At 32.8% G+C, this 27,089-nt stretch overlaps 1 long non-coding RNA gene across 1 annotated transcript; it reads left to right on the top strand.

Moving 5' to 3' along the window:
* The first annotated feature begins 4,419 nt into the window (after positions 1-4,419).
* Positions 4,420-16,204, top strand: LOC141582217 (uncharacterized). The gene is made up of 3 exons (XR_012515021.1): positions 4,420-4,639; positions 6,615-6,731; positions 15,746-16,204. It is a non-coding gene; the product is annotated as an uncharacterized LOC141582217 (long non-coding RNA).
* The last annotated feature ends 10,885 nt before the right edge of the window (positions 16,205-27,089 follow it).

Below are 27,089 nucleotides of genomic sequence, written 5' to 3' on the forward strand. Positions count from 1 at the left end.
TCACCATGATCAAGTGAGATTTATTTCAGGGACACAAGGATAATACAACATACTCAAATCAACAGACGTGGTATATCACATCAACAGAATGAATAAAATACTTACATGATTATTTCCATCTATGCATAAAAAGCATTTGATAAAACTCAACATCTCATCATGATAAAAACTCAAAAAACTAGGGAAAGAAAGGACAGACATCAACACAATAAAGGCCGTATGACAAAACCACAGGTAACATCACACTAAATAGAGAAAAGCCGAAAGCTTTTTATCTAACTGGAATAAGAAAAGGATGTTCACTCTCATCACTCTTATTCAATGTAGTACTAGTCCTAGTCAGTGCAATTAGGCAAGGGAAAAAATAGAGGGTATCGAAATTGAAAAGAAGGACGTCAAATTGTAGTGGTCAAACTGTTGCTGTTTGCAGACAAAATGAGCTTACATATAGAAAATCCTAAAAGCTCTACGAAATAACTTACTGAAAGTGATAAATGAATTCAGCAAAGTGTCAGGATACAAAACCAACATGCAAAAATCAGTAGTTTATTTATATACTATGACAAAAATAGAAAAAAATCAACAAAGCAATCCCATTTACATTTATAGTACGTATGAAAAACAAAAAACTAGGAGTATATTTAGCAAAGGAGGTGAAAATCCTTTACAAGGAAAGCTATAAAACACTGATGAAAGAAATTTAAGAGGACACACAAAAAAATGGAAAGACATCCCATGTTGATGGATTAGAAGAATTAATACTGTGAAAATGACCATACTACCAAAAAAGGTCTGAAGACTCAATGCAATACCTATGAAAATACCAATTCACAGAAATGTTTTAAAACTATAAAAGTAATATGGAGACCAAGGACTTTAAATAGGAAAGCAATATTCAGCAAAATGAATAAAGCTGGAGGGATCATACTTCCTGGCTTCAAATCATACTAGAAAGCTGTTGTAATTGAAAATGCATGGAACTGGCTTGAAAACAAATAGACCAATGAAACAATAGAAAATAAATCCACAAGGTTGCAGCCACTAATTTTTGATAAAGGCACTAAGAAAGTAAGTTGGAGAGAGAACATTCTCTTCAATAAATGCTGCTGAAGAAACTATTAAACATTGTATGAAGGCTTCACAGAAAACTATAAATAGAATTACAGTGTGAAGCAATTTCACTATTCAGTATGTATGCACAATAAAGGTGATCAGTATGTTTAAGAAACAAGTGCACTCTCATATTGGTTGTAGCTCTATTCCCAATAGTGAAGATGTGAAATCAAGCTAAGTGCCCATCAACAGTTGAAAGGATAAGGAAAATGTTTATATATACGCAGTGGAATACTATTTAGCTACATAAAATAGTGAAAATCTGTCATGTACACATAATGAATGAGTTTGGAGGGTAAGTAAAATAAGGCAGGATCAGAAAGTCAAATACCACATTTTCTTATATGTGAAAGCCAAAAAAAAAAAAAAATGGTATCATAGAAGTAGAGGGTAGAATAGTGGTTATTAGAGACGGGAAAATATGGAGAGGATAGCCATATGTTGGTTACTGAATATAAAATTACAGCTAGGTAGAAGAAAGACATTCTAGTGTTCTATAGCACTGTAGGTTAACTATAATAAACAACTAAATTTTCAAAATTACTAGAAGAGCAAATTTTGGGTGGTTTCCTACTCAAAATAATGTCCAATGTCTTATATGATGGATATGCTAATTACCCTGATTTGATCAGCACATCGTATACATGCACTGAAACATTTCCCATGAATATGTATAATTGTTATGTGTCAATTAAAAATAATAATATATGCAAAAAGCCAGCTATCCTAAAAACATATTATGAGTGAACAGATAGGTAATACCTGGAAAATAAAATTAAAAATTGTATGTAGAATCAAAACATCAATTTCAATTTCTTCTAAAAAAATATGTTTTATATCATGTATCTGTTTTATTGAATCCTATAATAGAAAAAGACAAGGAATAGCAAGTGAGAGAGTATCTCCTTATGGTTTTGAATTAGATTTCCTGGTGACCTACGTTTTTCACCTTTTTATGTGCTTTTTGGCATATCTTATTTGGAGAAATTTCCATTAAAGCGTTTTGTGCATTTTGAAATGAGGTCATTTGCCTTATGTTGTGTTATATTCAGAATATATAAAGACTCTTATAAGACTTGTGTTAGGTATATGCTTGGAAAATATCTTCTCTCATTCTGTAGTTTGTCTTTTACATTTTGATAATGCACAAGTTTTTACTTTTGATAAAATCCAATTTGTCCATGTTTTTTTTTTTCTCAAGCTTCTGCTGCTATACCTAAGAATCCATTGCCAAATCCAAGATCATAAAGATTTACTACTGTTTTTTCCTTAGAGTTTAATTGTTTAACTCTTATATTTGGGGTTGTATTTCTAGTTTGAGTTAATTTTGCATGTGATGTGAGCTAGGAGTCCAGTTTTTTTCTTTGTATGTGGATGACCAATTATTCCAGAGCACTGTCTTGAAGAAATTATTCTTGGCCACCCAATGATCTTGTCACTCTTATTGCAAATGAATTGGCCATGAATGTGGGGTTTGTTTCTGAACTCTTAATTCTGTTTGATCTATTTGTCCATGCTTATGCCAGACCCACAGAGTCTTGGTAACTATAGTTTTGTAAGTTTAGAAATCTGGAACATTGTTCTTCTTAAAACTGTTTTGACTATTTTGAATCCCTTGTAACTTCCTATGAATTTGAGGTTTGGCTTTTCCATTTCTGCTGAAAGAAAAGGCCATCAAAATGAGGATTCAATTAATTTTATAAGGATTGTATTGGATCTGTAGATCACTTGGATAGTATTGCCTGTTTAACAATATTACTTCCATGAAAACAGGATATTTTCCATTTAGGTATTCTTTTATTTCTTTGCTTTATTTTTTGTTTTTTAGTAAACAAGTCTTTAACTTTCTTTGCTAAATGTATTCCTAGATATTTTTGGGTTCCTTTTAGTGTTATTGGGAATGGAATTTTTCACTTAATTTCCTTTTCTAATTGTTTATTGCTACTAGTTAGAAACACCACTAATTTGTTTGGGTTTATTTTCTGTCCTGCAACTTTGATAAATTTGCTTATAGCAGTTTTGGGGTGTGTGTGTGTGTGTGTGTGTGTGTGTGTGTGTGTGTGTGGTGGAATCACCTATATATGGAATCGCGTCATCTCCAAATAGACACTTATTATTTTCTTTTCAATTGGGATAGTTGTGTTTTTTACTGGGTAATTGCTCTGGCTAGAACTTAAGTGGTAAATATTAATTGCATTAGTAAAAGCAAGCATCCTTGTTTTGTTCTTCATCTCAGAGGCAAAGCTTTCAGACTTCTACTATTGAATATGACTTTAGCTATGAGTTTTTCATAACCACCGTTTTTAGGTTCAAGGAGTTTCCTTCTATTCCTAGTTTTCTGGGTATTTTAAAAAATTTATTATATTGTTTCCTGTATCAATTCAGATGATCATTGTTTGTTTGTTTTCCCTTTGGTTCTATTAATGTGGTTTATTGTATTAATTGGTTTTCTTATTGTGAATCACACTTGCTTTCCTGATGTAAATTCCATATGCTCATTAAACACATCTTTTTTTTTTATTATTAAACTTTAAGTTCTGGGATACATGTGCAGAATGTGCAGGTTTGTTACATAGATGTACCTGTGCCATGGTGGTTTGCTGCATGCATCACCCCCTCATCTACACTAGGCATTTCTCCTAATATTATCCCTCCCCTATCCCCTCATCCCCTGCTATGGCTCCCGTAACCCCCCAGTTCCTGACAGGCTCCAGTGTGTAATGTTCCCTTCCTTGTGTCCGTGTAAACATTTTTAATATGCTGTGTAAAAAAGTACTATGTCTGTGATTTTTTTTACAGTCAAATAGTAAAAGCTATGCAGTTTGGTAGTACTTTGTTGAGAATTCTTTCACTCATATTCATAAGAGATACTGATCTGTAGTTTTCTTTAATTATAATGCGTTCATTTATTTTTGGTGCCATATAATGCTAGCCTTGTAGAATAAGTTAAGAGGTATTATCTCTTCTTCTACTTTGGGGGAGAATAAATTGGGAAAGATTACAGTTAACTATTTTAAAATGCTTGATAGAATTAATTGCTGAAACTATCTGGTTCTGGAATTTTGTTTATTGGGATGTTTTTTGATTACTGATTCATTTTCTTTGCCTTTATTGAGTTTTCTCAGATTTTCTATTTACTGAGTTAATCTTGGTAGTTTGTTTATTTCTAAAATAGTGTTCACTTGATTATCTAATTTATTGCAATATATTAGGGTTCAAATTTTACTGCCCCTCCCAAAATACATATGTTGAAGTGCTAATCTGCATTACCGTGGAATGTGACCTCATTTGGAAATATGGTATTTCTAGATGTAACCAGTTTAAAATGAAGCTGTGAGGGTGGACCTTCATCCAACCCAGCTGGTGTTTTTTTACAGAAGGAGACATTACAGACAGGAACAGACGGAGACCGTGGGAAGGGTCACAGGTAAAATGCCATGTGAAGACAGAGGAATGGAATTATTCACCCACATGCAATAAAATGCCGGAGATGGCCAGCAAATCACCAGGCACTTGGAACGGGCTGGTAAGGACTTTTATGCAGGTTTCAGAGGGAGCATAGATATCTAGCCCCTGGAGACACAATAATGTTGATTCTGACAGATTTCTCATGTTGTTTTTTTGGTGTTTATGGGGCAGAGTGGGCCCGGAATTTCTGACACCTCTATTTCTGGTGTCACCCCTTGCCTGATTTTGTAAGCAAAGTTTTACTGAAACACTGACACAGTCATTTGCTGACATTTTGTCTCTGGCTGTTTTTGACCTATAATTTCAGAGCTGAATAGTTGATAACTAGATTGTATATACTGCAAGCTTAAAATATTTAATAACTGTTTTTTTAAAACAAATCTGCACACTCCTATTATAGAATTTTTGATGAACATGACCCGTTGCAAGATAAAAGTGTATTTTGTCTTTTGTTCTAACATATTAGTAATTTATTTCTTTTTATTGTTTTATTCCAATGGCTTGAAGATGATTGGTAAAATGTTGCATAAACATATGAAAGTGAATATTCCTGCCTTCTTCTTAGTCTTAGGAAAGACGGGTTTCATTCTCACCCTAATGTATGATGTTAGCTGTATACAAGAATATGTTTCCCTTTTCTTTTCTACCTTGAACTCCTTGACAAACATTTATACTTTCCAACAAATTTTAAATGTTTTCAGCCATTATTTTTTCAGATATTTTACTATTAATTTTATATTGTTCTGGAGCCCATTTATAAATATATATATTTCTAAACCAGTTAATATTTTCCTGATGCTCACTGAAGTTCTATTTAATTTTTAACATTTCTTTTTCCAGGTTTAATTTTAGTTTTATTGTTCTGGCTTTTACTCACTTTATATTTTTTGTAGTGCCTAATCTGTTATTAATCATAATAATGAATATTTCACTTTCAGATGTTGTATTTTATGTCTAGCAGCTTTGTTTCTTTTTTTATAGTTTTTGTTTCTCTTCAGATGTTCATGGTTTCATTATAAATCTTAACCATAGTTACAGTAATTATTTTTAAATCATTTTTAAGCTCATTTTTCTCTTAAATGTAGTTTACCTTTTCTTACTTCCTTGCATGTTTAGTACTTTTTGTTAGTTGCTTGACATTGTGAATATTATGTTATTGTGTGTATGTGGTTTTCTAACCTTAAATAAGAAAAAGAATAAACAATTTAGTGAAGTGGAAAATATATCAAAGTGTGCAAATAATATACAGTAGTGCTACTTTTACCAATAAAGAATGACCAACTTAGCAATCATTCAGGAAAATTCAATTTAAGACAATGAACTTACTCCTCAACCAGGAAGTAAGACTTATGTACCATACTAAGAAATGAGTAAGAGTTTAAGTGTTTCAGTAGAATAATCTTAAAAATTATGGTCCAGGCAGTTCATGAAAAAGTTCAACAAAATGTCAAATACATAAGCATGCCATTATTAACAAATGGTCAAGGCAAGTTGTTAAGTCAAAAATGGCAGTTTCAGAAAAGTACATAAAAATCATATCAACTTATTTAAAATATCCTGAAAGAGGTCAAATTAAACTGATAATGGTGGTTGTCTGTGGGAAATGGGAAAAGATAGGTCAGATATAGATTAAATGTTATTGAAAGCTGGGACATTAGATTTAATTTATGGGCATATTTTTTTCTATAGAATTTCAGCTGTTGTTAAAATATGAAAATACTCTTTAGAGAATTAAAATAAAGTAGTCTAAATGGATAAACCTAATTAAGGGGTTACTTGGTGGAAAGGAGAATGATGGTGGGTGAGATACTGAGAATGGTTAAGAATTGCTGATGCTTTGGCCTATATTCTTCAATGTCATTTCTATACAAGATAAACTACTTACGTGTTTTTCAAATAATACACATATAATTGTGTTATGCAGAGACCAGCACATTTTTTAAATGATAAACACTAGAAAGTAAATATTTTAGGCTTTGTAGGCAATATTATCTCTAAAATCATATATTGTTGCCTTTTATTTTTTGGAACAGGGTCTTACTCTGTCACCCAGGATGGAGTACAGTGGTGAGAAATTGGCTCACTGCAGCCTCTCCCTCCAGGGTTAAAGCAATTCTCCTGCCTTATCTCCAGAGTAGCCGCGATTACAGGTGAGCACCACAACTCCTGGCTACTTTTTGTGTCTTTAGTAGAGACAGGGTTTTGCTTGCCATGTTGTCCAGGCTGATCTCAAACACCTGACCTCCAGTGATCCACCCACCTCGGTCTTCCAAGGTGCTAGATTAGCAGGCATGAATGCTGGCACACCTGCCAGAAAGCAGATATTGGCAATATGTAAATGAATCAGTTGGCTACTTTCCCATAAAACTTTATTTTCCAAAATAGACGGTGGGCTAGGTTTGACTTTTGGACTGTAATTAGTCTGTTGCTGTTATGAGTACTTCTATTACTTGTGTAGAGAAAAAAAAGAACAATTTATGTGTTATTATCCGCTCTATTGTAGTGACATATCAGATACATTTTGTGTAAAATGTATAGTGACACATCATAGTAATTTAAGAATAAATTAAAAGTCTATTTGAATGATACAATTAAAAATAGTCACCTATACTAATTCAAACAATATTAGTAATATTTGCATAAAATTCAATTGCTAGTGATTTAATCAAATGAAATGCAACTCAAATTACACAAAATATCTATAAAAATATAACATATGAAATATCTATAAAAATAGAAAATATGAATATATAATTCTTAAGAAGAGGAAAATGCATGCATATTAGTAAAATAGTTTCTTGTAGAGAATAGAGTAAGTATAATTTTAAGACACATTGAGAAATGTGTTTTTAGAGAATTGCACACCATCTTATCTTTTGCAAGCAGTTCTAAGGTGACCATAAAATTATCATTTGATATAGTTGACTTAGCATGTCTCCCGAAATACCCAAATCACTAACATGCTGTAATATTTTGCTGAACTAAAGTAATGTGTTTGAACTAGAACATGAACCAACATCTTAATAGCTACAAGGTCTCTTGAATTACTTAATTTTAAAACACTGATTTATGATGCTGTAAAAAAAAACTAATGGAGCATTTTTTTATTCTATCTGAAAATGTGTTTCCAAATTCTGTCTTTTAATTTACAAAAACAACTCAGACTCATTATATCTAGTAGTGCTACAAAAGAAGGAAAACAATGAAACATATTTATAATTTATTCGGAATGAGAAAATGATTGAAATGATTACTACAGTGTAATAAACTATGATTATATGCTGTTAACTTTACATATAGTACCCTAATTTAATCTGCAGATAAACCTCTATACCAACTAAAGTTATCACCACTTTACCGACATATGGAAAGGAAACTCTTTAAGTTGTTACTATGATTATAGTGATGATAAATGGTGGATATACAATTCTTTTAGCATGGTGCTATCTTCTAAGAAGTTATTCTTTCTACTATACTTTGTGAGTTCTCCTCCAAGAAGGAGCCTGTGTTATCCAGGTAATTTCCATCTGAATTCAGAATCAATATGATCTGTCCTTAAAATCTTCATATGGATGGTAAACTGAGGAACTGTCATCTCTTGGTAATTATTTTTGGAAAGGAGCACTGTACAGACAAAAAACCAAAAGCCTTTAGCTGTATGACCTAAGGCAAATTTGCTTAACCTCTATGAACCTCCTTTGTCTTTTATGTAAGAAGGTAAAAATAGTAAGAGCAGCAGGAGTGACAACAGTCAGTTTTAGCAATTAAATACGAAGGAACTGGAAAAATATTTTAAGTTTAAACTCAGTACGTAAAGGGAAAATCACACATAACCAAAATTAGATTGCAATTTCTTAAATCATCCGTCATATTATTTTATTCTTTCCTTCCCCACGGTGATAGAGAATATGATGAGTTCACTATGATAGTTACCCTGTAGACAATGACTTTCTTATTAAAGATCTCGATTTTCCCCCAAATAGAAATAAAGAAACAGTGTATCATCCCTCCAAGCTAGAGTTCAGAATTGTTTCTTGAACAGAATAACTAAGATAATATTTCCTCTGGGGGCATAGTTGGGCAACTTTCCAGCATCACCAATCTGTGACTGGGGATTCCTAACCTTAGGCATCCTCATATGTAAGACGTGCCTACCGAGTGTGCACGTGGATCTGGGCCCATCTTGCCATCATCCCTGTGGTACCAGGATAGGGAAGGCAAAAAGAACTGATGGGAATACTAACTATCTGATCCGTGAGTGAGAGACTCCTTTATTTCTGACTCAGGAATCTTGTGTTTGCAATAATGGTGTAGCAGGATAAGTTGTTAGCTCTGAAGTAGGAAATGGCTTTTTATATCTTTCACAAATTTTAACATGGATGAGATGTACATTTTATACAGAGCAGGTGAGTTTAAGGTTTTGTTTTATTGTGTATCATAATTTTCACAAATTTAAAATTCATCTGATCTCAAACAGCTGCCTCTTTTTTAAAAAGTAGGCCTTTTTGGTTGTTTATGTAGGTTGTAAATTGAACTTGGGCAAGTAGCTTTTTGTCTAAAGAAAAAATGGATACATTATTTAGTAATTAATTTCTAGAGTATAATAAATGAGGAAAGATAATTCTGATGTTTCCAAAAGCAGTTTTTAAAATAGCAATCATTTAGAAACAATATTTGGGTGAAACCTTTTAGACAAAATTATAAATAAGTCCCTTCAAATTTAATTTGATCATTTTCCTCAACATGCATATGATCATAGTTAGATATCGCATTGTAATTCGATATATGATTTCTCAGTAAATTTGATCATGTATTTTTCTTCAACTTTGAAACAAATTTTTCAATTTTCTGTTTTATATAAGCACCAGATAAGATAGTTAAAACTGTCTTGAAAAATATACATGTGCACATGCACATATGCACCCATACACACACACACTTTAAAAATAAAATTCACACTCCAGGAGGCGACATTCTCTCGCTGTAAGAAGTGCTCAAGAGCTGAGGATGCTGGCAGACCTGGCAGTCTTTCTCCAAGACCCGTGCCCAGTAAGCTGATCAGTAGGTAGAATTACCACATCTCAATTCTAAATTCTTCCTCTCTCGTCTTTGTGTTTGCTGATGACTCCTTCTTTGTCTTCTCTTTTCTTACTATCACTCTAGTCACTAAGCAACTTTCCTGTAATAAACTTATATATGCAAATGATGAAAATGCATTCCTTTGATTTTAAAAAAATTATTATTTGTTTTATTGTTTTTGAACTGGAACAACAGGAAGTCATGATTCTAGAAATCACGAAGACTAGTAGTGAAATAGTTGCTGGATGCATTGTTTTTAAACCACCAAATGGCCCAGCAGGTACCTGTGTGACTCTCGACGCTGCCTGCAAGTATTTGTGAGTTGCTGCAGCTAAAATATTACTAAGTACACCTTTCTTGAACTGCAGTTTGTAATAACGCAATAAATCCGCAAAACAGATTCCCAGACGTTTAGTATATATCAGAAATTATTTGGCCCAAAACCTCAGAAAACTTGAGTCTGAAATAGAGCTTCATCATTTGTTCAGTGTATAACATTAAAAAGACTAGTTAACCTTCAGTTTTTCATCTCTAAAATAGAAATAATTATATTTATTTATAGTACTGTTTAGTATTAAATGAGTTAGCATGTATTAAATAAATAGAATAGTTGGCTTATATTGATCTCAATACTGCTATGTACTGCTATTGCAAATGACCCCAGAGGCTTGCTAAAGGTCCCAGATTTGAAACTAAATCACAGCACTTTTTACTGCAAGTGAACAGCTTGTATACCACTAAGTTCTAAAATAGATTCTGAATTTTTGCTTATTGGGTGAAATCAGTCACTTTTGTTGTTATTACATATATCTTATTAATATGATTTTTAAAATTAATGGTTTAAATAACAGTTATTTCATGGATTACATTTTTATTAACATACCACATTTTTAAAATGTGTACATTGCTGGATAAAATTCATCATCTTTTATCTTGTGTTCTTTTAAAGTTTATCTTGCCTCAGCTCTTACTTTCAATGAGTTACAACTGCATTTTAGCCTAATTATTAATAGTCTCTTGTTTAAAGACTAAAACTCATTTGGATAATGTATACTATCAATTATATATTAGGCTTATTTTTTAAGAACAGTCAAAAGAATAAGATAGCAATAGCATAAAAGCCAAGAGAGACAAGTAGCTGAAAATTAAAAGTCATCTGTGTAGCAAATTATAATAAAGGCAAATAAAAACGTAGTGGAAGCCTGGAGGATCTAAACAGATAAGCTTGAAGAAATAAGGCAACCCAAAGTAGGACATGTTGAAGTACCATATTTGAATTCACAATGCAGGAAAGCCACATTTTAGCATGGCTTTGGGGCTGCCTTCTTGCTTATTTATAAATGTCTCCATTAGCTTTATTGTCAATGATTTGAAAGCAAGTTTTCAGAGTGTATTTCATCTCTTTCCAAAATTTCTAAACATTTATCCTTATGCTGGGGTTCTGTCTATTGCTCTCCATATTTCTTTCACCAATTTTGTGCCTACCATGTCTGGAAAACATTTCCCTTTCCCATATGTCAAAGGTCTTAACTATCTACCTCACATCAGCAGAACGAGTTTTGTATTCCATTTTACACTACGTAGATTTACATGCGCATCATACTAGAAAGGATGCATCCAAATCATTTAACATGTCTGCACTATACCAGGTTCTGTTCTTCTCCTCTTGTTCTTTTAGTAAAATGAGATTGTGTTACACCTCTAAACTTCTGTGTTAAGCCATAAATTTTCCTTCCTTGAATACAGTTGTTAATGAAACTTTGTTCATATCCCAGAATAACATCCACTTCCATCATATAGATGTAATCCCAGGCACTTGGAATGGGCATAAGACAAGCGTATTGTTGGATCCCAAGTTAGAGAACTTTGGATGCAGCAACATTACGCCTGTAAGCCTATAAATGCACCCAGCGTCTTGGAGTTTGTCTTTCAGATTAATTTGATTTTTTGGATCAACTTTTGCATAGAGATTAATTTATTCTTTGTAGATCTTGCAGAGTTACTTAATTTCCCTTGAATAAATAATAAGAAGTAGCATTAGGTCAAAAGCCATCTACAACAACATAATAAATATAAAAAGCCAAAAATAAATTTGAAACATACCTAGAAACTGAAAGCAGAAACTAATATAAAATTAATAATCATCAACTTTACTTGATTCATAAATCTTTATTTTTCTTTAAAATAAATCTTGAAGGTTTAGAATAGCCTTTCTTGCACAATTAATGGCTGCTTTTTTTTTCTGTTTGTATTTTAAAAATTAATTAGACTCATCATAAATGCAAGTGGTACAGTTTAATTTGAATTTCAGATAAGTGACAAATGTTGCATGGGGCACAATTATACTAAAAACTTTTTCTTTGTTTATTTTAAATTCAAATTTTATTGAAGGTCATATTTTTAATTTACTAATCTATAAACTCTAATAATTATAATAAATGGAAAGTTACTGAAAGAAACAATGTTAATATAGTAAAAGTATTCTTTGAAAAACCCATCATGTTTATATAACAGTTTGTTATAAATGAGAATTGTAATGAATTTGAGAGATATGTAATTCAACTCTGTTGGGTATATTAGTTTCCTCTAAATTATTATTGTCCAGATGACTGTTCCGTAAAAATTCATCATTTATAGTTCATCCCTGGGAGTTTTACTTAGGTATGCTACTACTTTATTTCATGAATATTTTAAAAGACTTTTATACAAATATAAAAATGGAACAAGTTTGCAGCAATCAGTTGAAGACACTGCAGTGGCAAGAGAATAGCCTCTCATTAAATGTTAGTTTGTTTTCCAGTATTTCTTTTATAATCACTGTATTTTTATCAATATTCTCATTTCCTAGTTTGTCATCTTTAGTTGTGTTGACTCTTTTGCATCCAGCATAAATTCATTCTACTTATTCTAATCACCCTTTTCTTGACACATTCTACTTTATCATTGCCTTCTATACTTACCTGGTCAGCTCAGAAATTTGTACAATAGCCAGACTCCACATTCCAAAAATTTTACATGGGTAAAGCCTGCCTAAAATGGTGTTTCAGCTTTTTGAACAGATACGTTTTATGATTACATTGCTTCACATTATTTTTAGAGTTAGCTAAAACCCTTCACTGCTCTAGGTATGTATTTCTTTCACATCTGTGTTTGTGTTCACATTTTACTGGTTGGTTTAGTTTTTTTGTTGTTTGTTTTTAATGCAGCAATTTATAATTATTTCTAAGAACAGCTGATACTCTGCCAATCAAAGTCATTCATTTTGTCAGTAGTCAAACTTGCTTCTTTTACCTCTTAGGTTTCTCTCTCAAGTTTCTCAAATCACTGATTTAAAAAAAATGCTATAGATTACTGTGGTAGGAAGACTAGTGACTCTCAGAGATATCCACATTCTAATCCCCAGAAGCTATGAATCTGTTATAGTCCATGGCAAAAGGGATTTTTTGCTGTAAGTAAGGGAACTTAGAGAGGGGTTGATCCTGGATTATCTTTAGCACCCAACCTAATAATATACCACTTTACTGATATAAAAGGACATGGGTCCTTAAAATTGAAGACTCATTCCTGGCTACAGTCAGAAGGAGATGTGAGTATGGAATAATAATCAGAGAGGTGAGCTCTTGCTGGATTTGGAAATGGGCCAAGGGGACACAAGCCAAGGAATGGGGACAGCCTCTAGGAGCAGGAAAAGGCAAAGACAGATTCCCTCCTAGGACCTCCAGAACAGACACCTTTATTTTAGCCTGGTGAGACCCATGTCACACTTCTAACCTGCAGAACTGTATGATGATGAATTCTGTTTTTTTTAAGCCACTAATTTGGGATACTGTGGAAGTTAATTCACCAATAGGATATGAATAAAATTATCTTTCCTGTTTGATTTATAATCATTAGTGCTGAGATCTCTTGGTACCAATTTTTAATTATTATATTCATTGATGTAACTTATATCAGCTTGAAAATAGAATCACTGGATTTGAAAACAACTGGTTTTATTTATTAAATTATATATAAAGTTATTTAATTACATTATAGATAATATAGCATTTTCCCAATGGTTCTTGGATATTGAAAAGGGCATTGTGCTTGAAATCAAACTGACATGAATTATTGGCAACAAAATAAAATAACTTTAAAGGGTTTCATTATAATAATTAGGTAGAGTATAAGTAATACAATATTATGAAATGGAAGCATGCTATCTGCAAGTTTTTATTTCAATTTATTTTATTGTAATTTAAAGCAATGATTGTAAAAACTTAAAGACAAAAAGTATATAAATTAGGTCTTTAGGTATTTTTGCCTATGATTAGGAGTCGTTAGTGTTACGGGATTTTTGCGCCCTGTCCGTTTGCGTGTGTTTCTAGGAGATTATTGTTTGGTGTTCACTTTTTATGTCACATCGTGTGAGAGGGCATTTTGCTCACTTCTTAGATTGGGAAAAAGCTCATTCAAATCACAAGTTAAAATATTTTAGTCTTAAATGACATAGGACACCTAACGTTTATAAATCTGTATAAGCTACATGCCTTTTCTAGCTTCTGGGGACCCTGCGATCTTTGGCTGTGGCCCCATCCTCCTCCATTTTCATTGTTTATCATTTCGACATCTTATTCTATCACCACATCTCTCGGACGCTGACCTTCTTCCTTCCTCTTGTAAGAACCTGTGAGATCTCAATTTCAAGCTTCTTAAATTAATTATATCTGCAAAGTGCCTTTTGCCATTTAAGGTAACATATTCATATGCTCTGGGATTAGGACATAAGCATTTTGTGGGAGCATTTTTCTTCCTGCACATAATTAATCTTTTCAGTTCAATATATCTTAATTAAATGATCAGATTTTCAAAGTTAGCCACTGAAATAATTTTATATATATAAAATATATAATCATATAGATAAATAATATATATTACATTTATAATTTTATATAATGTATATATAAATATAACATGTATTTTTAATATTTATGTTAAACATAATTATATTAAATACGAACATATATTTATTTATATATAAATTTTGTCTGATTTTATATATTTATTCTCAAATGCTACCAATTATGAAGCACATTTGGCTGATACATACATAAATTTCGTATGAGCATGATTTTAGCCTAGTGTAATTATCATACTTAGCAACAAGTTTGCATATATAAGAAAAGTGTCAGTATTTATTAACATTTTCTATGAACAATCAGGTAGTCAATGTCTTCACACATCCTTATATGCAAAAGCAGAGCATACCATAAAAATACACTAACCTTCATTTTGACTTTAATTATAGTCAATATTGCAATATCAGTGCACTGTTAGATAAAATAAAGTCAGTATTCAAAAATAAGTGATAAAACAACAAAGCAAAAGAAATAGTCTAGGCAGAAGTTTATCCTCTCTGTAGATACAAGATAGAATTTGTTGCTATCTAGAAAATAATGACTAGGCCAGGTGTGGTGGCTCACGCCTATAATCCCAGCAGTCTGGGAGGCTGAGGAGAGCAGATTATGAGGTCAGGAGTTTGACACTAGCTTGGCCAACATCACGAAACCCCGTCTCTACTAAAAAATGCAAAAAAAAAAAAAAAAAAGTGGGGAGGGGGCCCAGCATGGTGGTGGGCACCTGTGATCCCAGCTACTCAGGAGGCTGAGGCAGGAGCATCACTTGAACCTGGGAAGGTGGAAGTTTCAGTGCGCCAGGATTGCGCCACTGCACTCCAGCCTGGGCAATAAGAGGGAGACTCCCATATTTAAAAAAATTTTTAAAAAAAGAAAGTAATAACTAAAGTGACTGAAGATTTGCTTTTAATATTTTTTATCTAAAATAACCTTCCGTTTCTTCTAAGAACATTTAAAAAAATAATTTCTTTGCTGTCAAATATTAGCCTTTTAATAGTATTGAGAACATAGTAAAAATAGTAGAAAAATAATGTGTTGAGGTTATCTTCCTTGCCCTGGTAACTTCAACTAAAGAAAGTTAACTGCTGAGCACAGCAGTGCTCAAAGAATTCATGCAGTGAGCAGCTGCCTTCTTGGGGAAAACATGTGTTTAAAAATACCTTCTGCTCCAGGTAATTTTGCTTTTGCAGTTGAAGAAGTTTCACCTGCTCTCAAGGACAAAACTCAGGAAATCAAGATGTTTTGATAGAACCTGCTTTCAACAGTACAATGGCCAAAGTGAGTGTTTTGACGGTGTCTATATAAAGCTAATAGATCAATAACTTTGATTACAATACAATTCTGTCAAATAATTTAGACTAGTTTCGATGTGCATGATTAAAGTTTTATTGGACCTACCATACTGACACATTTGCAAAGGTATATCAAAATCTTTAATTTTTCTAGTTTTGAATTAAAAAGTCCCAAGTTTAGAAGTAATTATTTTAAAGTATAAGTTTATAGATAACTTTTAACACAGAGGATATTTTAGCTATTTTTGTAATCATTTATGCTCTTTAATGGCAATGGTTTTTGATAATATACTGAATGTTTGTGCCAATGAACTAGTAGTTACAAATAAATAAAAGAGGGAAAATTATTTTCAATTATATAGGCAATTACTCAGATTTTTTCATCTTTGAGAAAATATTTTTAAAGTAAAATTTAAGAACATATATAAACTAGAATTTATCTTTATAAATGCTATTTCATATGTAAAAATGAAGTAGCACTTTTTACAGTCTGGCCAGGGATTTTTTTCTTTGCTTGAAAAAAGAAAAAAAAATTATATTTTGCTCATAATATATCAATTAGTTTAATATTTGCAAAAATCTGGATATTTAGTCTGTATTTTCACATTTATGTATCTTTTTATTCAGGATTTATATTTTTGTTTATTTCTTTTTAAGTAAAAGATTCTGCATAGTTAATATAGCACTTAATTTTAACAAGTCTGAGTTATAACTATAATGCCACAATTAATTCAACCAATTTATTAAGGGTAAAATGAAAGATAGTTAATTTACTAGAAATAATCAGTATGAATAGCTGAGCACAGCATTCAATTTTTGCTTGTTTGTCTTTTGAAGTTAATTTTATTTGTTTTTTATTGCATTTTGGGTTTTGGGGTACATGTGAAGGACATGCAAGATTGTTGCATAGGTACACACATGGCAGTGTGATTTGCTGCCTTCCTTCCCCTCACCTGTATCTGTCATTTCTCCCCATGCTATCTCTTCCCACCACCGTCCCTCCCCCATTTCCCCCCAACAGACCCCAGTGTGTGATGCTCCCCTCCCTGTGTCCATTTGTTCTCATTGTTGAACACCCGCCTATGAGCGAGAACATGCGGTGTTTGATTTTCTGCTCTTGTGTCAGTTTGCTGAGAATGATGGTTTCCAGGTTCATCCATGTCCCTACAAAGGACACGAACTCATCGTTTTTGATGGCTGCGTAATATTCCATGGTGTATATGTGCCACATTTACCCTGTCCAGTCTCTCATTGATGGGCATTTGGGTTGGTTCCAGGTCTTTGCTATTGTAAACAGTGCTGCAGTGAACATTGTGTGCATGTGTCTTTATAGTAGAATGATTTATAATCCTTTGGATATATACCCAGTAATGGGATTGCTATTTTTAGGTCATTGAGGAATCGCCACACTGTCTTTTTTGCATTGCATAAGATCCTAAGATTCACATCATCATTGATTCTTTTAAATTTGGAAAACACAATTTCAGAATGCAAAGCAATCTAAATTATAACTGTTTGATTCTCTCCATGTTTGTTGAATGATAGTTGAATTGAGTTTCAAAAGGTTGACACATTCCACTGGCAATACATATGCCAGTATATGCTAATGTTCTGCCCAGTTAATCTGAGAGGTAGGAGACCTAACAAATTATGAATCAATTTGATCGAACTTATTACACTAGTCAATTTAACACATTCAATTTTATAAATAAATAATGAATATTTGAGCACCCACTGTTCCATGCTGTTAAACATGTTGAATTCACAGCAAACTTCTAGTTACTCTGTTTGGACTCTAGTAGGTCATTCATTTATCCCACAACATATTTGCTGAATGCTCACTACATAAACACACCTATGTTAACAAAGATAAAAAGTTGCACACGTCAAGATCATTCCTCCAAGAAGTTTTAAATGATTTATAGAGTTTGAGACACAAACATATTATTATAATCCAAGGTGATGATTACTGTGAATAATAATTAAACTGATTGTTATAATAGTCTAAGAAGGCAGACTATACTATAATTAATGTCAAGAAGGCATTGGAGAAGAGGAGGTGTCTCAAACAGATAGTGAAATATGATGCATGCTTTTTAAAGTACAATGAAGCAATTTTAGAAAAGCAAAAATACTAAAATAAAGGCATTGTGTATGAAAAACACAATACCTTTTTTGTGAATTTTATTCCAATTAAAAGGAAAGTGAGATTTATAAATGATAGTATTAATATATAAAGCTGGAAATAGACTGGGACTTGGAAAATATATTAATACTTTACAATTTTAAACTAGTTACCGCCATCAGAAAAATGTTTGATAAATCAGAATTAATTATTTAGGATGTTAAAGGAAAAGGATAATTAACTTATATTTTTGTAACACATAGATATTAATATAAAAGAGGTATAAAATGAATAAGGCTGGGTATAGTAGCTTGCACCTGTAATTCTAGCACTTTGGGAGGCCAAGGCGGGTGGATCACCTGAGGTCAGAAGTTTCAGACCAGCTTGGCCAACATGGTGAAACCCCATCTCTACTGAAAAATACAAAAATGAGTCAGGCACAGTGACACGTGCCTGTAATCCCAGCCACTCGGGAAGCTGGAGGTTGCAGTGAGCCAAGATTGGGCCACTGTGGTCCTGTCTGGGCAACAAAGCAAGACTCCATCTCTAAAACAAGAAACAACCCAAAAAAGATTAACAGTGAAGTCAGGAGAAGGAAAGAACAATGGTAAAACCACGGTGCCTGTGCTGGCGTAGTGTTATAAAGGCTAAGGAAGACACTGGGTAGCAAGGAAGGGACCAACTCCATCCTCTGTAAACAACTGTTGCAGGTCTCATGTTCCTTCGGGAAAATTAGACTTTAATTCTGCTGTATGTCAATACGAGTATCATTGAAAAAATGTTAACATATATGTAGTTCAGTCACCACAAAGCAAATACAAAAATATAATGGGAAGACATTTGTGAAAGGCTGAGTACAAAAAGAAAGTAGAAAAGTAAGATGCATTGGGTGATTGTCTGTGCTGATGTTGTTACCGTATCATTAGACACGGGTAGCAAGGCACAGCGTAAACTGAACGAAGGTAGGTACGCGTGACAGGATTACGATTAGGCTGCCATTGTGTTTCTACAAGAACTTTAATCTCAGTTTCTCAACTGGACGCCCTTCTTTTTGATAGACAGTGTTCAATAGTTTCAGTTATGCCATAATTTTTTGTTTTCTAGCATGTCTACACAAGGGATTTAATACATCCTCTAACCTGGTGCCATAAGCTGGCCCACACACATACAGGTTCCTCCAACTGTGCAAATTCAAATGGAATTGCTAAAGCTCTTATGTGCTTTTGTGCCCATTCATAGGTTCTGAAAATAAACGGAAGCCTTTATTTCTTGCTCAAACTTCGAATCTAATGATTGCTATATACGTGAAACAACACAAACTATGAGGCTAGGTAGGCCTGTGTTCAAAATCAGCCAGTTGCTTTCATTCACCGCTTCAGTCACTATTTGTAGAAGGAAGATAATATCATCCTTCAGAGTTTTTACTGTAATTACCCTCACTGTATTAAAGTGATACATAACTAATTATAATTCAATAAATAGCAGTTTTAAAAACCCTAGTGCAAATGTATGAAAACTTAATGATATTGTATGTGTTTTTGACTTCTGAAATACCCTGAAGTAATTGATACTATGAAACTCTTATTTGGTGACATAAATCACCAAGAATTTGTTTAAGGTAACTTTACTTTTTTAAAAAGTATATCACAAAGCTGTCTAAAATGTAAATAAGTACCAATGACACATCACATCTTGTTTTATGTAGCAGGAATATTTTAGTGTTGACACCTTGACTTTAAACACCACAATAAACTAATTATCTCTAAAAAGCATGTCTTCCTTCACCCTTAAACATGATCTGACATACCTTCATTTAACTTAGCCTTTTAAAAGCAACTGCAGCCTCATGCATGTATCTACACATTTTCTACTTGAATTATTCTTTATGTTTCTAAATTTTAATGATATAATGACTCGGTTATAAAAATTTAATGTTGGAAACTTAATCCTTCACTTGTAGTTCAACTTGATATTAATTTTTCATCATTATTATCCTAATGTTGCCCTCGTTAGTTTAATCTTTTTACATTATGATAATAAAAATATTAGACTCTTAACACTAGGAGCCATTTAAATTTAACTTCCAAAGCTTATACAAGTAAAACAAGTCTCTTGTACCTGCGTAGCAGTGGTCTGATATATCAGGATGATATGAGCCTCTGTTACTCCTTTGAAAATGGACACATGGACATGGGGAGGGGAGCATCACACACTGGGATCTATTGGGGGGAAATGGGGGAGGGACGGGGGGGTGGGGAGATGGGAAGATATAGCATGGGGAGAAATGCCAGATATCGGTGCTGAGGAGGAAGGCAGCAAATCACACTGCCATGTGTGTACTTACGCAACAGTCTTGCATGTTCTTCACATGTACCCCAAAACCTAAAATGCAATTTAAAAAAAAAAGAAAAAAATATGCTTCCAGGTCTCAATAAGTGGCAATGATCTAAACCCATTTGTAGATGCTCATAAAAATTTAAGAACGAAATTACAATCCTTTTTTCAGAAAGTGGTTACCTGATTATTTGAATGATTATCACTTGGTTATTTGATTACCAAGAGGGCCCTAATATAAAATGGATTGAGTCTGGGAGGAGGGAAAATGTTTCAGGGCTCTGGTGCTGCTCTTTCTAAGTGTAGTTTGATGCAGGTACTCCATTGTCCTCAGGAGTTGGGGAGCTTTACTACGACTTCCGTTACGTGTTTAGAATTTCTGCCTTTAAATTGTTACTGAGATGGCACTTTGAGTATACCGTTGTCTTGTAATCTAGAATACCTTTTCTAGATATTTCCTCTAGACATACAGACTGGATTCTGAGTGTCTGGGTTTAAGTCCAAAGTCCACAATTCACTCTTTAAAATTTTTAAAGTGCATAAACTCCTTCTGCCTCAATTTTCTCACCTTTCCATAAAGATAATAATATTACTTTGTTATATAGATTAAATAGTATTACTCATATATGGTTTTAAAAATCATACTGTTATTCCTCTTGGAATTACTTGTCACGGTTACCTCAAATTCATTTGCTTACATTTTACTTTGTTGTGACCTACAGCCTACGTGCGATTGTGTTCAGATTTGGACTCCTTAGGGTCATTTCACAAATGTCTTCTTAATTAAACTCAGTAATAATATTTTATATTCCATAAATTTATAAACGCTGTTACTTTTTTAAGGCAACTCAACTGAAGATGTTAAACCACGAAATAGTCTTTTCTAGTAGCTTTATCTGATTTTAAAATACAAATTTTTCAAAACAACATGGATAAATAACCAACAGTGTATTTATTCAAAATACCATCTTGTGATTAAGATTAATAACCTGGAGCAGTATGTATCGGCAGGGTGGATCTTAGAAACAGCACAGTGGGTGAGTAGCTTGCAATAGAGGGAAAGGTTTTAGTACGTGTCAACATTTCATTTCAAACCTTGGGACAGACGTTCATGGAATCCACTTACAATGTTTGAGGATAAAGTAAATACAGATCCAGTTCATAGCTTGCTGACATAGCCTATGACAGGGGATAAGAAGTCTCAAGTTTGTAAAGTAATGCGTTCCCAGATTCTGGTAATGGTAATGCATTTTTAGATTCTGTTGAGGCTCAGAAGTGCATGTAAAAGAAAGCTGCTATTTGCCACAATTAATTCTTTTTAAGTGAACTGCTTGAAAATGTAAAAATCTTCAGTAAAAAGATGAGTAGTGAGTATGTCCAAGTGCATGTGGACTGAGGAAAAAGCCAGGAATGACATGCAGTCAGGTTTAAAAATCATTCTTGATCCAGAGAGCCATAGGCACTAGACGACGGGATCTCAGTGAAATAAAGCGGAGATCTCAGGGCCAGTATTTCTGGCTACTGTGGCTGGAAGCACTTAGAGAATCCTGCTCCTCACAGAAAGTGGCACACACAAAAAATGTAAAACTGGACAATACTGCCAGAACACAATCATTTGTGGACTTTGGCAACTCCCCAAAGGAAATCAATAACTCCATCTTGTTTTTCCTATAAACTTTCTGCCAATAGCGTCTCAATTTTCTTTGTTAAATGTTTCTTTTGACAGATCATCAAATATCAGCGTTTGAGCGTTTCATGCCCTCCTTTCCCATTTGTAGAATTGTCAAGCATTTTTCATCAAATCTCATGGGTTTTAACCATGTGTTCTAATTACTCCTGATTAGGTATTTTAAAATCCCATCTTTTTAGCTCCAAACCCTGAACTCTAATTGCTACCTAAATATAATAAAGGGGTTTTCAAATAACATGTAAATAACATGTTAGTTGTCATCAGCCACACACACAACTTATTCTCTGTCGTATATATCATATTTAGTTTAGTGGCTTCATCTGTTATGTAGTGATGCAAGTTTGGGAAATCTTGAAATCTTCCATCTGTCTCATTCAATACAATCAATCATACAATAAATAACTGCATTCAGAGTTCTCAATACTTACTGCCTTAACTCCAGGAACTCCTTCATCTTGCCTCAATAATTGTAATTCCTTTCTATCTCTTTCTTTTGCCTCGAACATTGCCTACTTTACTACATCAAAATCTTTCCTAACTTTTATACGCTCATCGAAGCCTTTCACAACCTCAGGATTACAGCCAGCTAAATACTGCCACTGAAGGTTTTCTCAGTTTCTGTTTTCTGGAGAACTTGGGCCAAGACACAAGAAAATGTACTTAAATTTTCTTAATATCTAAAAGCATTTCAATGTTTATCATAACAATTTCTATATCAGTTCAAGTAATAGTGTGTCTTGAAATACATCATATATATATTAATTACTTTTTTAAATTTTTAAATAAATTAGCCATATGCTTATTTTGTGGGATCTATACTTGAAATAAAAAATGAATTAAGATAAAGAGGTATAGATCAGTCAGGTCACCATTCACAAATTAATTATCACAAAAGTGGGTGATAAAGACAAAATGAAGATGAAATGGTTTACACTTGTAAATGAAGACTTTCTTTACAGCAGATAAATCAAGTATAATATTTTATAACTAGCATTTATATTCTCATTCAATATTAGAAGTTGAGTGATTTCAATTATATTTATCTTTCAATACTGAGAAAGGTCTTTCACTTCTGAAATGATTAATAAAGACCTGAATTTTATGAAAAATATATAGAATAAGTATATATATATATTTTTTTATTGCATTTTAGGTTTGGGGTACATGTGAAGAACATGCAAGATGGTTGCATAGGTACACACATGGCAGTGTGGTTTGCTGCCTTCCTTCCCCTCACCCGTATCTGTCATTTCTCCCCATGCTGTCTCTTCCCACCTCCCTACCTCCCCATCCCTCCCCCATTTCCCCCCAACAGTCCCCAGTGTGTAGTGCTCCCCTCCCTGTGTCCATGTGTTCTCATTGTTCAACACCCACCTATGAGTGACAACATGCAGAGACTCAACAAGAAAAGAAAACTTCAGGCCAATATCCATGATGAACACAGACGCAAAAATCTTCAATAAAATACTGGCAAGCCGATTGCAACAGCATATCAAAAAGCTCATCCACCATGATCAAGTAGGATTCATCCCAGGGATGCAAGGCTGGTTCAACATACGCAAGTCCATAAAGGTAATTCACCACATAAACAGAACCAAAGACAAAAACCACGATTATCTCAATTGATGCAGAGAAGGCCTTTGACAAAATTCAACAGCCCTTTATGCTAAAAACCTTCAATAAACTAGGTATTGACGGAACGTATCTCAAAATAATCAAAGCTATTTATGACAAACCAACAGCCAATATCATACTGAATGGGCAAAAACTGGAAGCATTCCCTTTGAAATCTGGCACCAGACAAGGATGCCCTCTCTCAGCACTCCTATTCAATATAGTACTGGAAGTTCTAGCCAGAGCAATCAGGCAAGAAAAAGAAATAAAGGATATTCAAATTGGAAAGGAGGAAATCAAATTGTCTCTATTTGCAGATGACATGATTGTATATCTAGAAGACCCCATCGTCTCAGCCCAAAATCTCCTGAAACTGATAAGCAACTTCAGCAAAGTCTCAGGATACAAAATCAACGTGCAAAAATCACAAGCATTCCTATACACCAGTAACAGACTTAAAGAGAGCCAAATCAAGAATAAGTATATTTTTAACTGAATTTAAATAGCATGATACTGTAAACATTCAGCAATATCTTACCTATGCCCAAATAAGCATTTTCATATTTAAGGTAGTCTTTTGCTTCACCTTGAATCCAATCTATGCTGAATCAAGCATATTATGACTTATCCCAGAGAAAAGTGTCTTTCTTTAAAATACTTATAAAACTGCCCTGGTTGATTAAATTGCATTACTCTTGTCTCATTTATTTAGAAGCTCTATTGTGCACATGCATAAACACAGACAGCATGCATGCATGCAAATGGATTCCAGATGGTCTTTAGTATTTGTCGTCTTCAGCTAAGTAGCTCTTCTGCTGAGGACACACAGCTCTTATAAAGCCATTGCCAATCATCGAGAAGAATGCCCTTTTATGTAAATATAGTCTCCACATTATACCACCGTAGTCTTTTGTTAGATAAAATGAATAAGGGTGTAACTGTCTGTTCTTGACCTTCATAGATGCTTTGAACTTTTAGAAAGAAAAGTGCTCTAAAATATATTTATCATTATCACTATTATTATTACTATTCAGAAATGACATGACTGACAGGACTGTTTCCCAGGTTATTTTTTCTTTCAGTCACAAGTTTTTATTCTTGACCCAGAGGCAACAATGTTACGCAAAACGAGATCCTTGAAAGTGGAAGAGTACATTTTCTGAATAAAATCACTGTCCCACTGTACCATTTCAGAATGATACAAACCACCTCATTTGGGGATATATCTCTAAGCACATTATAAGTTATTGCATTATTTATAGAAGGCAATATAGTGTAGAAATGCTTTCCTGAATTTGTTGAATTTCTTATGTGACTTTTTGGACAGGTGCCACATGTGAATATTATTAAGATTCAGGAGAGTGGCGTCTCACTACAGCAAAATAATAGGTTAAAAATAAACTTTCAAACAATATTACTGAATTCAGTGAAAGTGTAAACTAAATTTTATTTAATAATAAGATTTTAAAAGAATAGAACGCAGTGTCTGAAGGTTATGTCTCACAGTCTATTATCTTCCTGTTAAGTCACTTAGTATTTGCTTTCACTTTTACAGTTGGCTGTGAGCTTACTGCTTCACAATGAAAAGCAGTCATTTTAGAATCTATTGTCCACAGGGATTTGCCCCTGTAAAGAAAATAAAAATACTTAGGAGTCACTAATATAAACAAGATGAAATCCTATTAATTCTTCCCAACTACAGGAAGCATCATCATCAATCTGAAATGAAGATTATTTTTACAGAAAGAGTTTCAGTCATTCCCAGGGAATCCAGCAGTTTAAAGCTAATGTGCAAACACTGCCAAGCAGAAATCTTGCCAAACCATGTTTATTGCACGTATAAGGCTCATTTTTAATTATAATTGTTAGGCAAATGGTTGTTTCTAATTTAATTGAAATGAGATTGTTTTCCTAAGTAGAACATTTCCTTCCTCATATCTTGTTTACATTATTAATTTACTTGCCAAATCTTTTTAAATAAATACTGCAAAGATAATCCCTAGTCCAGTGTTTTTCTAACTCAGAATATAACAAATCAAGTTATCCACAGTAAAAAACTTAAATAATTAGTAACTTTTATTAGTGTATTTTGAGTTCATTTCTAGGTGCTTTTATTGATTAAATTTGTATGCTTTGTTTAATTATAATTTGTATACATTTGGAAGGATTATTATATGAACTAAGAACAAAAATCCAAATGTAGGTTATAAAAATTTTAATGTATCAAACCATGAAATTCAGTGATGTAATACTTGTTTAAAAGAGTTTTACCTTTTAATGGAAATGTGTATACCCTCAAAAAAAAATCAAGAAATTTGCTATCCTATAAAGTTTATACAAGGTTAAATACTATTATCATTTGCATATTTTATAATACATAATATTCATTTATTTATGTGTATTATTTAAACAGCTGTTATTTGTACTTCCATTCGAAAATATATGAGAACATTTACATCAATAAGTTTGTTTTAAATTAAAGCCTAATATTACATGCTGTGTTTTTAATTCGTTTGTTTTCTTTGTTAGTTTTAAGACAACATGTATTATTTTAGAATCTAAAGAAGAAATATTCCTTACTCATTTTTCCTCAGAATATTTTTCCTAAACGTTTACCTGAACTCTTATTGCTTCTATCATTATATAAGTAGTTTGTTCACTTAACATAATGTAATTATTATGGCATAGAATTGAAGGCCTAATAGTAATGAATTATATGTAGATAAATTATGTCACATAATCAGATTTTTGAGATTTGGATTGCTACTCCAAGTGGTAGTATAAAGATTTTCTATGAATACATCTTTAAATATAGAAAATTATTTTCTTATGGGATTATTCCCAAATCAAAATTAAATTAATTTAGAATTTATTTTATATACATGTTTTCTCTATAACTACTGCTAAGTTAGACACAGACCTGTAGAGGACATTACTTTTAATGCACAATCTTTATTTACAATTTTGAAAAATGTATTATACAGATGTATCTATTATTGTCAAATGAAATGAAATTTGACCAATATATGCAACATTGCAATATCAATCTTTATAAAATGAAATTTCCTTATTCCCAGAATGTTCCTTAATACTTTGCAGTCAACACTCTGCCCCGCCCCCCAACTCCCAGCTCCATTCTTGAATTTTATATTTTGTATAACCCAGAGTACTTTTATAATTTAGGATTCTGTATCTAGTAAAAGTAGGTTAGATTTATAATCCTGAGTTAACAGTTTTTATTTCTTTTTTAGTGCCTTAAATTATCCTAAAGAGGAATCCAATATGTATTCTTTTGGTGAAGCTAAAGAGATTGGTTTACTCAACATAGTATCCATATGATTATGTCATGATGCTATATGACTCACTTTTCATTTTTATATAAGAAAAGTATTCCATTTTATAACTGTGAAACATTATTTCACCATTTAGAATTAGCAAACATTTCACCATTTGTTCATATTATGTCACCATTATTTTAC

The sequence above is a fragment of the Saimiri boliviensis genome, chromosome 19, assembly GCF_048565385.1.
Source record: "Saimiri boliviensis isolate mSaiBol1 chromosome 19, mSaiBol1.pri, whole genome shotgun sequence".
Taxonomy (NCBI): domain Eukaryota; kingdom Metazoa; phylum Chordata; class Mammalia; order Primates; family Cebidae; genus Saimiri; species Saimiri boliviensis.